Below are 16626 nucleotides of genomic sequence, written 5' to 3'. Positions count from 1 at the left end.
TTCATGAAATGAGAAGAATTAATTTTAAAATGGTCTCCTCATATACCTTGGGGATCCAAAAACACATCAGAAACACCATCTTCACTCCTATGCTCATTGCAGCACTAATCACCATAGCCAGAATCTGAAACAACCTGAGTGTCCAAGAACAAACGAATGGAAAAAGAAACTATGGCACATCTACACAATGCAGCTGTTAGGAATAATGAAGTAATGAAATTTGTTTATAAATAGATGAACAGGGAACAGGGAGTATATAATGCTGAGTGAAATGAGCCATGAGAGAACAGATATAGAATTACTGTATTCATTTGTGGTATATAAAAATATATATAGTAGAAGACGAATATCCATGGCCAGGGAAAACAGGAATTAGGAGTACTGGTCAATAATTGGATCTAACCATAAATGTGTAGGTGGCTGAGAGTAGGTATGATAGAGAGGAGACCAGTATGACAATAATAGGTGGGAATGACCATGCTGGAGATGAACGGAGTGTTAAAAGTTGGTAAGGGGATATTCTTGATAATCTTTAAGTATCAATATTGCAAACCACAATGCCCAAAAGGAGAGAGAGTAGGAAGGAAGAGAGAGAGAGAGAGAGAGAGAGAGAGAGAGAGAGAGAGAGAGAGAGAGAGAGAGAGAGAGAAGTTCCTGCCGTAGAAGCAGGGAGGGGGGTGTGGAGTGGGAGATTCTGGGAAGGAACCTGGGGACACTGGTGCTGGGAAATGTATACTGGTAGAGAGATGTGTGTTGGAACACTGTATAACTGAAATCCTATTGAGAACAGCTTTCTAAGGATCTATATCATAGTGATTCAATTAAAAAGTCAAAAAAATGGTTTCCTTAACCAAAACAATATCCATATTTAATGCAATCTTTATCAAAATTCTATGTCATTATCTACGAACAGAAGAGATCCTAAAGAAAAAATGGTTGATTATATTCCTAAATTTATACTAAATTGTAAAGCTATAATAATTAATACAACATGTGACTATCAACAATTTATACAAAGGTAAGTGGAATAGAATTGAGAAGACAAATAGATTACTACATGTATTGACATGTGTTCATAACAAATCAGCCAAGGGAGAAAAAACTGTCTCTCCAATAAATGGCACGTGGTAAAGTAAGCATATGTATGAAAAATAAATGAAGCTAGATGATTATTTTTTAACAAATCCCAATATTATATAAACATGTATTTTGTGTATATATACATATATATGTATGTATGTATAACTTGGAAATATAACTTGATAATATAAAACATAGGGGAAAAATGTAAACAATATTCTTCACAACACTGACCTCAACGATGCTTTTGAGAACTGTTCCAAATGACAAGAAATACAAAAGCAAAAATAGACAATGAGAAAATGCCAAACTAAAAATTTGTTTGGCAGAGTAATAGAACTATATTATGCAAATTAAAAATGATGGTACAAATTGAGAAAAATATTTGAACACATATAGTAAACAAATGGATAATACACAAGATTTATACAAGAATACATATAACTCAATAACAACAAAACCCAATAAAATGGCCAGAAGATAAAAATACTCTTCCAAAGAAGAAATATAGATAGTAAACAGACACATGAGAAATACACAACATCAATTATTACTAGGTTGTAATCAAATCCAGTTACATACCACTTCATGACTATGGCTTATATCTGAAACTCCAGTAACAAGTGCTGGTGAATATGCGGATCAAAGGAAACCCTAGTATACTGTTTAATATTGGGAATATAAATTATGGAAATTTATAGAAATTTTGGAAATAATGATGGTTTCTCAAATATTACAAGTTGTATCTGTAGTGTGATACAGTAACTCCATTCCTAGGTGCTTACCTGAAGAATATGTCAACAGTAATTTGAAAAGATATGTACACTCCTGGGCTAATTGCAATATTTTAATGGTCATGATATGGCAATAGTTTGAGGACCCAATGATGACTGAGTGCATAAAGAAGACATTGCATATATGCACAATAGAATATGGCTAACCACGGTAAAATGATAAAATTGGACCATTTGCAACAACATGGATGGAATTAGTGAGGATCATGCTAAGTAAGTGGCTCAGAAAGAGAAAGATATGTGAGTTCACTCGTATGTGATATATGAAAAAACATTGCTAAGGAACAGACAAAACTAAACATGAACTCATTTTAGTTTTTGGACTGCAGTGGCACTACCACCAGAGGGTACGGGAAGTCCAATGCACTGTAGTGGAGGATTGTGGGCACTTAACTTTGGGGTCTGTTGTGGCAGCCTTCATTTGAAGTTGGAAAATTGTACTCAGAACACATGCAGTATTGCAAACTGAGATTGTTCAATTTTCCCTGGAGGAAACAAAAGCTTTCCTAGTGGAGGACACCATGTTAAGCTTTTGGAAGAAAAACTGAAAGGCTCCCATGATATCAATCTGTACTTGTGTCATATCACATGGAAATTTTGAATCTTAATTGTAAAATTTCTGCCACTGCATGTAAGCCTGAACTACTTGGGGAAAAAAAATTCCCCAATCACTATAACTTTAATAAATGGACTTCTCTAAGTACTAGAAAAGAAAAACATAAAAATAGTTGACAGACACATTGTTCTTGGTGAGTTGCATTATCGTTGATACAATCCAGATGAGTTACAAAAAGCATATATGCATTTGTGGTACTAAATGCTTTAAATTTTGAAAAAATACAGTGTTTTAAAAAGTGCATTTAATATAAAGAATCACATAACGTTTTTGTTATTTCCAGTTGCAGAACAATAAAAAACATCAGAGAACAACCATAACTAGTTATTACTTAATATATACTGACAATAAAAAATGCATAGCTTTGTTATAGTCGTATTTGTATTGTTTACATTTTAAACCTGTGTACTAAAATGTAATTTCATGGCTCTGGAGTCTAGCAGTATAAAAGAGGCTGTGTTGATCAAAACAACAATGAGATATCATCTCACACCACAGAGACTGGCCCACATCCCAAAAAACAAAAGCAACCGCTGTTGGCATGGATGTGGGGAGAAAGGGACTCTCCCTCACTGCTGGTGGGAATGCCGACTGGTTCAGCCCTTTTGGAAGCAATATGGACGATTCTCAAAAAGCTAGAAATTGAGCTTCCATTTGATCCAGCAATACCAGTCCTGGGAATATATCCCGGAGAGGCAAAAGGGTATAGTAGAGATGATATCTGCATTTCTATGTTCATTGCCGCACTGTTTGCAATAGCCACAATCTGGAATAAAACAGAGTTCCCCAAAACAGATGACTGGCTAAAGAAACTCTGGTACATCTACACAATGGAATACTATGTAGCTGTCAGAAAACATGAAGTCATGAAATTTGCATATTAGTGGATCAACATGGAAAGTATCCTGTTGAGTGAAATGAGTCAGAAAGAAAGAGACAGACATAGGAAGATTGAACTCATATGTGGAATATAAAGTAGCTGAGAGGTACAAGCTTACAATGTTGCAATTTCTGGTAGGTATTTCTTTGGACTTAGTTACTAAAATACTAAAATACAGAAATCCAAACCCGTGCGGCTGCTAGTGCAGCCTCTCAACCTCATATCTCTTCATTCTCAGCAATGGAAAACAAATGATCAAATGCTTCCTTTTCAGCAGGTCGACTTTAGGGGGAGAAACTCCAAATCAATAATAGTGAATTTTTTGTTGAAATATTGAATGTAATCAAAATAAAGTGAAATTAAAGTGAAATTTACCAGTTTCACAGGCAGGGTGGGGGGCTGGGAAGGTGGGGGGAGAGGGAGGTATACTGTGATTCTTGGTGGTGGAATATGTGCACTGGTGAAGGGATGGGTGTTCGAGCATTGTATAACTGAGACTTAAACCTGAAAGCTTTGTAACTTTCCACATGGTGATTCAATAAAAGAATAATTTTTTTAAAAAGTAGATAATTAAAAAATAAATAAGGAAGGGCTGGAAAAAAAAAGAGGCTGTGTTTTTAGTCTCTCCCCTGGCGGCTTTTTCTTTGATATTGAAGCATAGTATATCACACAATTTTCTTTCTGTACATGTACTTTATGGTGATTTTTCTTTAATTTTATTTACTCCTGCAAACAACACCATGATCTAGTTCTTGCCCACTTTTAAGATTCAATAAATATCCGCATACGCTCTTCACTGTCCCTCTGTGTCCTTGTCGTTGGGTCCAGATATGACCTGTCTGGTTTCCATCCCTTTCATTTTCTCTTCTCTAAGCCTTTTCATGTGAATATAAGCATAGATTGTAAAATTTCCTACATATGATTAATTTGACTTAGTTAAATGCTTTTTAGTTTTATTCATGTTGTCTTAAGTATCAGTACTTTTTTTTATTATGCATTGTATTACATTGCATGGACATATACATTTTATTAATCGCTTCACTAATTGCTGAACATTTGTATTTTTCCAGTCCTGATTATTAAAAATTGTGTCGCTACAAACATTCCCATGAAAATCTACATTTCTCTTATATACGTATCAAGGATTAAAATTACTGTCATATGATCAATGTATAGAAATTGGCTAATGTTTGCAAAGTGACTATTTTCTTCTACTCTATGAGATGTTTCATCTTATACTAATTAATACTTGTATTATTTGTGGCTTTATTTATCTCTTTTGGGTGTATTTTGGTATCACACTATGTTTTTAATAGTGTTTTTGATATTGAGTACATTTTCATGTAAATCACTCATTTTCTGACTATTAGTTCATGTACCCATTGGGAAACATCCAAAATTGAGTCTGCTTTCCACCCTTTATGGCCGAAGCTCTGGTTTAGGTCTTGGGGAGGTAAAGCTACTATCTTCATCAATAGATAGTAGAGATATACTGGGCTGGAGCAATAGCACAGTGGTAGGTCGTTCGCCTTTCATGCAGCCAACCTGTGTTCGATTCCTCCGCCGCTCTCAGAGAGCCTGGCAAGCTACTGAGTGTATCATAGCCACAAGGCAGAGCCTGGCAAACTACCTGTGGCGTATTGGATATTTCAAAAACAGTAACAAATAAGTCTCACAATAAGAGACGTTACTGGTACCCGCTCAAACAAATCAATGAGCAATGGGATGACAGTGACAGTGACACTTGGTTGTATACAGGCACGGCAAAGATGTCTGCTCCTATCTGAACCACAAAGAATTTTTCCAGACCAAACAGTTTGCAGTTTGCTCTACCCATCAATTTTCAGATCCTCAAATTGCTATCTTGCCAATCTTGATCCATTGTATACTTAAATTTTGCCAGAAAGAATGGAAGAGGTAGTTGTGACCAAAATCTCCAGGCTCTCATGGAGTCCAGAATCTTCACCCCATCCCCCTCACCCCCACCCGAATTGTCCTGGTTTTCCAGGAGACTTACAGTCATGCCTACAAACTTCCTCTAGCACCAGATAAGGTAATTAACTGGCCATGATCCCAGACTCACAGATAAATCTTGGAGACCAACAAGCTGCAGAAAAACTTTTAGACCCTGAACTCACCATCCAGTTAACAATTTAACATAGGTGTATTTAAAATCCTTTAACATAGGTGTATTTAAATATATATTTAAAATATAGACCACTAATATACCAGGAGTAGCACACATTGGATAGAATGTAAAGTAGAAGGTAACTAATCTCAATTAAAAAAAAAATGTCAGCACACAAGGTTTATCCTGGAGCATGTTAGGAATCTCTTATACAAAGGCTCACTGGCTCCAGGGCAAGATACACAATCTTCACACACTTTCTTCTAAGGATACCTTTTTTTTTTCCAAGCCAAACTGTATCCAGCTTTATTAAAGATACTTTTCATAAACAATCATGGTATTTCAGGCAGGACATGGGCAGACAATCGTTAACAGTATACAATAAGTTTCAAACTCCCTTCTTCAATGGACTACCAAAATCAGAACGCCACTATAAAACCCAATGACATCTTCATTTGATGCTCTGAACAGTGAAAGTTTAGAGTGAGGGTTGACATTTCACATTGAGTATGTTGTTCAACAACTTTTCACAAGCCGACCCTGACTTTAAAGAAATGAAAGAAAAATGGCAGAATGATCAATCTGAAGATCCACAATCTAAAAAAGGAACCGTTCTTTTGAGGGCTGCCGTCTCAGTTGGGGCACTGCAAAATCCAGACGGCCTGACATCCTGGTAACCACTTTTTGGGAGTCCAGGCTCAACAGGTCTCTCTGGGGTTAAGGGAGTCAAGTCTATGCTGAAGGCAGAGAGGGAGACAGGACACAGAAACACATTTTAGTTTTTCCCACCACAAGGCATTGGGTGCCAGGGTGACTACCGTGTCAAGTCAAGGAATCCCTCCTCTTGGAAATCAAGAGGGAGTCTCTCAAAACTATTGAGGAAAAGTTGTTTTTCCCCAGGGCAATCCAGTTTTGGAGACTATCTATTATTGACTTATGCCCTTCCCCCAAAACAACAATGAAGTGTTCTGTGTGCTAACAACATGGCTTTAAAAAAAAAAGTAGAAGTACACAGTTATCAAAAATGCACACACTTCACTTGGCATCTCCAGCACCTTCAGCTTTCTGTGCCTGGTCTGTTTTGGCATCTCCATTTTCTGCAAGGTTATTTTCATCCTTGCCAGCATCAGCCTTCCCCTTTTTCCCTTTGGGTACCTTCTCTCCCTTCTTTGCAGGGGCCTTTTTAGGCTTGGGCTCTGGCTTTGGAGGAGCTGGTTTAGCTGATAACTTTGCGGATCTTCTCTGTGTTCATCCTTCACCTTGGCTTTATCTCCTTTAGCATCCCCTTCAGCCTTTCTCTTGGGCATGGTGGCGACAGCAGCGGGACGTGGGCACTGGACGCGGGGTGTAGCTATGCACGGACTTTTGTCGGTCCAGGGGTCATTCTCGCCTCTTCTTCTTCACACTGCTCCAGGATACCTTTTTTGATCATTTTTAGAGAATTATTCATAACGAGAAATACAAAATAAATTATTTAGCATCTGCCTTTGGGACAGGCTTGAATTGTGGCTGGGAAAATTTAAAATAATGGTGGTGGTGTAGTGGTGGTAGGATTGGTGTTGGAATATTGAATGTAATACATTATTTTGAATGACTTTATAAAAATAAAATAAAAATGAGTGGAATAGGTCGGGAAACCTATAAGCTTTGTCACACATACCCAGAAGTCCCATAGTTTATCACTTTTATTATGTATTTTAGTAAAATGTGAAAGAGACTCTTATCTTTTGTTTATTTCCATATTAGTGATTTATCTTTTTTTCTAGCCCAGTCAGTCCTGTCTTTTCATTCTTTGCTATTTTCATTGCTGTGCATTCTCTCTTGAACACCTTTAACAATTTCATCTTCTTTTGACTTTATTTTACTAAATTTTGGTAACCTAAATTTCAGTCTTCCTACTGCTTCTTATAAAAACTTCTCATAAAAACTTTTCATAAAAACCACTTCTCATAAAAACATGCGTGTTTTTAAATTCTCTGCTACAGAGACATTGATTTTTTGATTCCCCAAATTATAGAATTATTTTATATTATTATTATTAAAATAGAGTATTTTTGGTCAAAGTTTTCTTTTATTAGATATTGACAGTCTTCTGGTGTGATTTATTCTTTGTTTCTTTTGTTTCTTTATCCTTCTTAAGGGCTGGAGCGATAGCACAGAGGGTAGGGCATTTGCCTTGCACTAGTCAGCCTGGGTTGGATTTCTCCACCCCTCTTGGAACGCCCATCAAGCTACTGAGAGTATCTCACCTGCTGGGCACAGCCTGGCAAGCTACCTGTGGCATATTCAATATGCCAAAAATAGTAACAAGTCTCACAATGGAGATGTTACTGGTGCCCACTCGAGCAAATCAATGAGCATGGGATAGCAGGGACAGTGACAGTGATCATTCTTAAACTCTCTTTCCTATATTCTTTCGCATTCCTTATGAGTTTATAAAAAAATAATATTTGAACAACAGGTCTGAGGATACTCAGGGGATCATGTGTCAATACTGGGGTCTGAGCACAGGTGGGCTATGTGAAAACAAGTGCCTTACCTGCTGTGCTACTTCTTCAGTCCCATTTTCTGAGTTCTTATGACTCTTCAGAGGAATTCTTAAATAACAGAAGAGCAAACTGAATCTCAAAAACTATAAAACTTTCTCAAGATCATTTAATAAAAGGCTGAACTGAATTTCAACCTCCAATCAGTCTGCTTTATTCTATTTTGTGCTGACTTTAGAACATCAAAAGCTAATTATTTAAAAGAAGCCAGACTAAATTACCTGCATCATGGAGAAGGGATATATAAACACAAATCATATCCGACAACCCAGTATAAACATTGCATCATTTCAGTATATATTTCTATATGATCTTCCTGTTCTTTTCTCTCTGTGTAAATGCCTTTCCCCTCTCAGGCAAGTTCTGGAAACTTTAATTTTACCTGTCACTGTCACTGTCATCCCGCTGCTCATCGATTTGCTCGAGCAGGCACCAGTAACATCTCCATTGTGAGACTTGTTACTGTTTTTGGCATAACAAATACGCCTCGGGTAGCTTGCCAGGCTCTGCCATGTGGGCAAGATACTCTCAGTAGCTTGCCAGGCTCTCTCAGAGGGGCAGAGGAATGGAATCTGGCTCGGCCTCGTGCAAGATGAACACCCTACCACTGTACTGTTCAGGCCTTGAATTTACCTACTTCACCAATTCACTTCCCTTCAATTGATTTGAGCTATAATTGCAATGACTGGAGTTTCACATGCTTGATTGTGGTGTGTAAAAAACATCAGCGGGGGGGGGGGGGGGCGCGACCAGGGGAGAGCCCCAGCATCTCGCCCAGTTAGCCATCCCCTGGGTTTCGGGGGGTCGGTCCTGGACCGCTTGCCCAGCCAGAGCAGCCCGGGCCATTGGGCAGATGGAGGAGGAAACGAGGGCCAAGCCGGTTGATTGATCAGTTGCCGTTTATTCCATCTTCCATCTTTCTCATCTCCTGCACTCTTAGCTCTGTCCTCTCTCTGGATCTACTGCAGCCCCCTCTCCTCTCTCTCCCCTCTTTTTCTCTCTCTCCCCCTTGCCCCTAGGCTACACACAGCCAGGTAGCAAAATCAACATAAGAAAGCCCTTCCCAAGTTCAAAGGGAACACACCTAGGGGCATTCCAAAGCCCTTCCCTACTGTCAGCAGGCAAAGTACCTCTTAAGGGGGTTTTCTCCTTTACTTAGTCCAAACACTCATTAAGATCTTAATACTAGTTATTTTTGTATGGACATAGGAAGAGATACATTGAGGCTTGCAAGGCAGCTCTCCTGGCAACATCTTGCCACAGACTCAGGCTACAGCATTCAGGCCAGATTAATCATTCCTCACCCTAGCAGGGTCCGAATCTAGTTATTACTTTTTGGATCATGAGAGCATTTGTCCATGGCCAAGCTCTTAATTTATAGTTAAGCATTAGGCACTTTGGCCAGGCCCATTTCGATGCCAGGGTAGCACACAACTCACCACTTGCCCTGGGTCCATCTTGTCCCTTGTCATGACCCTGCTTTTGGGGGTGCTAGGAAGTAAGGGCAGCTGAGGTTTAAGTTGAGAGAACAGATGCCCAAGAGGAAAATATCATGTAGAGTCAAATGACTCCCAGGTTACAAAAGCATAGCATTTGCTGCAGTCTTCCTGTGTCCATACAAAAGGACATGGCTCTGAATAAGCTATGCAAAGGACTCAAGGAGAAGAGAAAAACAATATTTACAAGTCAAGAGAACAAAAAGAAAGGAGTTACAAATAAACACAGAGGGATGGGAGCATTGTGATGGGAACAACCCAATAAACCTAAACTACCTGAGGCTATGTTATCCAATGGTGGTGCACTTTAGTGAGTGTCCCATCTGATTGTGGGGCTTGCACACTCAGCCCTGGTGCTCACTGAAGTTCACACTCTTTTTTTTTGTGGTGTTTCTGCTTCTTCTGGATGTGTTGTTTGCAAAGGATTCCTTTGGTGCTCACACACATGCTTGGCAGGGATGACATGCCCATACATCTTTGGTGTAAGAGTCTGTGCATCTCATCTCTGGTGCTAACACAAATGTAGCTGTAAGCTAGCAGTGGCACTGGAGCCTGTCACTGTGTCTCTGGGATCAGATCTGACAAAGCTACTAGAGCCATCTTCAATGCTTGTGCATAGCACCAGGGGAAAACTTGTGACCTCAACCTGCAATGCAGCCCTTAGGCTACTGAACCATACCTTAGATTTTGCCTGAAATTTTATTATAAGTAATTTCCTATGTCATAAAAAATTTCTGTACGTATCTCCATATTTCCATGTATGTGTGTGTGTATATATATATATATATATATATATATATATATAATTTAAAAAACCAAAAAGAGAACTAATCCTGCTTATAAAAAATGTGAAATTTAAGGAGAGGACAATCAACAATATTTTTCTTTGGTGTATTACCTATTTCTTATCACAATTTTTGGTATCAATTGATATACTAATTAAAATATTTATATATTATTATAATTTGAATTTAAACAAGCATACTTGGGGAGGGAGAGTGAGTTCAGAAGATAGGCATACCATATGGTCCCATGAGCCTGTCAGAGATGTGGCCCAACTGTTCCCCAAAACACTGTCATCCCATTGTTTGTCAATTTATTCCAGCAGGCACCAGTAACATTTCTACTACACTCAGTCCAGAGATATTAGCAGCCTCTCCTTACTAATCTTTCCCAACGATTGGAGGTTCTTTCAGGGTCAGGGGAATGAGACCTATCGTTACTGTTTTTGGCATATTGAATACGCCATGGGTGGCTTGCCAGGCTCTGCCGTGAGGGCGGGATACTCTTGGTAGCTTGTCAGGCTCTCCGAGAGGTATGTATATATCTTTTACTGTATTTTGGATATGAATACACCATGGGAAGCTTGCAAGGCTCTCCCATGTGGGCAATAGACTCTTGGTCTATCAGGTTCTTCCAGAGGGCGAACAAGCTATTAGATGTGCGGGAGCTTGGTCTTATAGTCTCTGGATGTTGGCCGTTGGTGGGATTACATGGCCCCGGGGGCAGTTTGTGGGTGTGGCTGCCAAGCTACTGGAAAATGGGAGGTCTGGGTGGAGAAGGCCCAGTCCCAATCTGAGCAGGCTCAGAAATCTCGGCCCCTGGTCCCACACACCTGGGTTCCTCTGCTGGTCCCTTCATGCATGAGGCTTGCTTGAATGAGTCCCCCACATCAATCAATCAATCAATCAATCAATCAATCAATAAGTAAATAAAACACTGCTTTAAGCTGGCTGGAGCGATACCATGGTGGGTAGGGCATTTGCTTTGCACGCAGCCAACCTGGGTTCTATTCCTCCGTCCCTTTTGGAGAGCCCGGCAAGCTACCAAGAGTATCCCACCCACAGTGCAGAGCCTGGCAAGCTACCTGTAGCTTATCCAATATGCCAAAAACAGTAACAAGTCTCACAATAGGAACGTTACTGGTGCCTGCTTGAGCAAATCGATGAACCATGGTACAACAGTGCTACAGTCCTACAATGCTTTACGCAAAATATTTAGGATTTCATAAAGATGATGCATTTGCAACTGGACTTAGATTTTTATTAATTTTTAGTGAGAGTCAACAGGAATATCTTTGAGTAATGTACAACACTGTAACACTGTAGCACTGCAATCTATTGTGAGACTTGTTACTGTTTTTGGCCTATTGAATACGCCATATTGATAGCTTGCCAGACTGTGCCCTGCGGGCGGGATACTCTCGGTAGCTTGCCGGGATCTCTGAGAGAGATGGAAGAATTGAACTTGGGTCGGCCGCATCAAGGCAAATGCCCTACCTGCTGTGCTATCACTCTAGTCCACTGTGTATCATTACATTAACGAACGAGAATAGTGTTAAAAACTAACACTGACATTTCAAACTGAAGCAGCATGAAAGTACTACCATGCCAACACACTTTCTAATACATTACATTTTGTACTCTGTGGCACAGCATTAGAGGTATATAGAAGGAAGTATTTTTCAATGTATCTTCAGAGCACTTTGCCAGAAAAACTACTTATGATTCTAACAAAACCAAAGTAAGGAAACATGACACTGTTCTGTAAGTTTCAAAGACTAGTCTCTTATTACTTCACTATCCAAAGCTTCATTGTTGCTCAAATGGCAGAATCCAATTTCTCTCTTCCTTAAAGTGTTAAATAGATCAAAACCTGACTTTAGAAAGTGACAAAATTAAGCTCTTTGGGGAAAAGCTTTTCTTGTATATGTGAATCCAGTACTATTTATAACCGTGACTATTATTAAAAGTATCAGTAATATCAATTTTATAACTTAAAACTAAAATGTGAAAGAAAAGACCCATATGTTTCCTTTATCTTCTTCCTTTTCCTTTTTTTGTTTGTTTTTGTTTCTGGAGAGGCACACTGAGCGGTGCTCAGGGATTGCTACTGGCTCTGCTCTTAGGGATCACTACAGGCCAGGTTCAGAGGACTATATTGGGGTGCCAGGGATTGAACCAGCATCAAGGATGTGCAATGCAAACACCCACCGCTATACAATCTCTCTGACCCCAAGAACACATGTTTTATTTCTTTAGTAAGCCACTTTGAAATTACCCTAAACAGTTTTGTTGTTTTGGTGCCGTATCCAGCTAGGGCTTACTCATAACTGCCTCAGAAATCATTCCTGGCAGGCACAGTAGAATTGAATCATTTAAGTCAAACATCATTTAAAAAAATTGATATATATTTCAAAAATCGAAAAATAATTATGTAAAAATTCACTTATGACTCAAAAAATTTGGATATAAGATAAATAAAGAATTCAGTGATCAATCTTAAATTAAGAAGCAATGACAAATTATTAATTTACTTAATTTTTTGTTATTTGCTTGTTTCGGGACATCACATCTGGCAGTGCTCAGGAATAACTACTGACTCTCTGCTCAGGGATCAAGTATCATATGTGGGGCCCAGATTGAACCCGAGTCCTGCTGCTTACATCCTAAGCACCCTACCTCCCTATTATCTCTCTAGTTCCTCACTTAAGCATTAAACATTCTAGCAAATTGTTGTATAATAGGAAGTAAATTCCCCCCAAAAGTGGATAATGATAAAGATAGTAGAAACTAAGATGAAAAATTTAATTGCTGTAAGTTTCAGGTCTCAGAATGTATAAGTCAATATAGGGCCAGAGCAAAAGTATAGAGGGGCAGGGAACTTGCTTTGCACGTGATCAACCTGGTTTCCATCCCTGATGTCCCATATAGTCCCCAGGACTCCTCCTCTGCCCTTAGAGTGATCACTGAATGCAGAACTACAAATCAGCCCTTGAACACCACCGTGTATAACCCAAAATTAAAAAAAAGAAAAAACAAAAATCGATATATGCAATACTTACATGTATTATATGAAAGCATGATTTCATCTTTATGCTTCTTATATGTCTTCTAAAGAGTTTTTTTATATAGCAGCATTTGCATATTGTTTAGCCATTTGTTCAGGTTTGTTCAATTTAAATAAAACTAGAGCATCTGGATTTTAAAATGATTACATAAGGACATGCGGTGTCATAAATATATTTCTTTTTTAAAAAAATTAATTATTTTATTGAATCACCATGTGGAAAGTTACAAAGCTTTCAGGTTTAAGTCTCAGTCATACAATGCTCGAACACCCATCCTTTCACCAGTGCACATATTCCACCACCAAGAATCACAGTATACCTCCCCCCTTCCCCCCACCTCCCCAGCCCCCCACCCCGCCTGTGTAACTGATAAATTTCACTTTACTTTCTACTTTACTTTGATTACATTCAATATTTCAGCAAAAACCTCACTATTATTGTTTGGATTTTCATCCCCCTAAAGTCGGACCTGCTGAAAAGGAAGCATTTGATAATTTGTTTGCCATTGCTGAGAATGAAGAGATATGAGGTCGAGTGGCCACACTAGCAGCCGCACAGTTTTGGATTTCTGTGTTTTAGTATTTAAGTAACTAAGTCCAAGAAATATCTTCCAGAAATTGCATCCTTGCAAGCTTGTACTTCTTAGCTACTTTATATTCCACATATGAGTGCAATCTTTCTATGTCCGTCTCTTACTTTCTGACTCATTTCACTCAACATGATACTTTCCATGTTGATCCACTTATATGCAAATTTCATGACTTCATGTTTTCTGACAGCTACATAGTATTCCATTGTGTAGATGTACCACAGTTTCTTCAACCAGTCATCTGTCTTTGGGAACTCTGTTTTTTTCCAGATTGTGGCTATTGCAAACAGTGCTGCAATGAACATAGAAATGCAGGTGTCATCTCTAATATACTTTTTTTGTGTCTCTGGGATATCTTCCCAGGAGTGGTATTGCTGGGTCAAATGGAAGCTCAATTTCTAGCTTTTTGAGAATAGTCCATATTGTTTTCCAAAAAGGCTGAACCAGTCGGCATTCCCACCAGCAATGAAGAGAGTCCCTTTTTCCCCACATCCACGCCAACACCGGTTGCTTTTGTGTTTTGGGATGTGGGCCAGTCTCTGTGGTGTGAGATGATATCTCATTGTTGTTTTGATCTGCATCTCCCTGATGATTAGTGATTTTGAACATTTTCTCATGTGCCTCTGAGCCATTCAGATTTCTTTTTTGGGAAAGTTTCTGTTCATTTCATTACCCCATTTTTTGATCGAGTTGGCAGTTTTCTTCTTGTGGAGTTCAAGGAGTGCATTGTATATCCTTGATATCAACCCTTTATCGGATGAGTACTGTGTAAATATCCTTTCCCATTCTGTAGATTGTCTTTGAATTTTGGTCACTGTTTCTTTTGATGTGCAGAAACTTCTTAGGTTGAGATAGTCCCATTTAACATAAATATATTTCTTGATCTCTATCTCTCTTAGGAGTGTTAATGATTCAGTTTGTGTATATGTGTGCAAATGATTTATCTTGCATGATTTTATTTTATTTTTCATTTTATTTTGGTTGTTTGGTCACACCTGGCGATGCACAGGGGTTACTCCTGGCTCTGCACTCAGGAATTACTCCTGGCGGTGCTCAGGGTACCATATGGGATGCTGGGATTTGAACTCGGGTCGGCTGCATGCAAGGCAAACGCCCTACCCACTATGCTGTCACTCCAGCCCCTCTTGAATGATTTTAAACGGTCTTCTTTGGAATTATTTTATAATGTACTATATAAATCTCCAAAAATCTTTATTTCATTGAAATAGATATTAAAATTAATAAATAGAAGTGAATTTGCTTTGTTTGGGACCACACACAGCGGTGCTCAGGGGTAATTACTGGCTCAGTGCTCAGGAATCATCCCTAACATGCTCAGGGGACCAAATGGGATGCTGGAAATAAACCCTGGGTGTGCAAGGCAAGCACTGTACTCACTGTACTATCACTCATACTCCATAAATAGAATTTTTAATAACTGCATAGTGATCTGGAAAAAAACCTCTGTTCTTATTTAACTATAAGGCTATAAGATATGCGTTGTTTACATTTTTCATATATTCATTTATGCATTCAGAAATTATTTCAGTATAAATGGAGAAGTGGTCATTGTAGGTAGCAGATCCTGAGAGATGATGGTACCTAGAAATCCATTAACAAACTCCCAGATTTAAAACTGGACTGGGTGCTGTACGCTTCTTTATAACAAAATGGTCTGTTGGATTTCAGAAGGGAGAATGCTGGGAATGACATATCCATCATGTAGAATTTGGTATGTGTGCAAGTGGACATGGCTATCAAAGGTATCCAAGTAGAAGTTTTGGATAACCTTTTCCATTTCCCTTCTGGAAGATGTGATAGAGCCAATAGGATGTCAATGGGCAGTCATTTTGGTCTTATAATTGGTGAAGGACAGGTGGGCATTGCGAATACTTTTTCCAGCTTCTGCCGCATTGCCCAACACTGCTGTTCTTCTCTCTTTGAGGTCTTCCTTTGTCATTTCTCTGCACAGCTTTGTGATCTTGGACATTAGCTTGTGATTGCCTGAGGCTAGAGCCAAACCATGTTGGCAAATAGAGCTTGAGAATTTCCAAAGACAGGTGTCTTTTTATGGCTTTCTCTCTCTTGGTGTTCCTCGCACGATGGTGGAGGTGCTGAACTAGTCGATAGTATTCCTCATTGGTGTTGTCAGTGATGGCATCTTCCCATATTGCTGCAATAGTGCCATCGAGCTCCAAGTTGATGGTCGTTCTGGAAGTTCTCTTCTTAAACTTTGAAGCCCTTTCTTCCCACTCTGTGAAGTAGAATTTTGCATGAAGGAGATGGTCTGATCCCATTTGAAATTTTAGGACAACAGTGACATAGGTCAGACAAAACTGTCGATTGAAATTGATGTGTTCAATTTCGCTGTCGAACTGTACATTGGAAGACTCCCATGTCCAAAGATTAGATTTGGCCTTCTGGAATTGTGAGTTACCCTGGATGGTCTTGGTTAACATGATGAACTCGGACAGTCTCTCACTCTGTTCATTCCATTCTAGGCCATGGGTCCCAGGGTGGAGTTCTTCAGGTGATCTTCTCGGTCCTATCTTGGCTATAAAATCATCAACAATGATCTTGTAGAAGGTGTGGTCTTCTTTATAGTACTTCTCCAGCTCCATGTAGAACTTCTCAATTTCTTCTTCAT

The 16626-nt window shown here is 39.0% G+C and overlaps 1 pseudogene; it reads right to left on the bottom strand.

Annotated features, from left to right (window-relative positions):
• Positions 1 to 5852: 5852 nt before the first annotated feature.
• On the bottom strand, positions 5853 to 6805 carry LOC101552682 (non-histone chromosomal protein HMG-17-like; annotated as a pseudogene).
• Between the last annotated feature and the right edge of the window lie 9821 nt (positions 6806 to 16626).

This window comes from Sorex araneus, chromosome 1, assembly GCF_027595985.1.
Source record: "Sorex araneus isolate mSorAra2 chromosome 1, mSorAra2.pri, whole genome shotgun sequence".
Lineage (NCBI taxonomy): Eukaryota > Metazoa > Chordata > Mammalia > Eulipotyphla > Soricidae > Sorex > Sorex araneus.
Note: the sequence above shows the minus strand (reverse complement) of the source record. Positions and strands in the feature narration are given on the sequence as shown.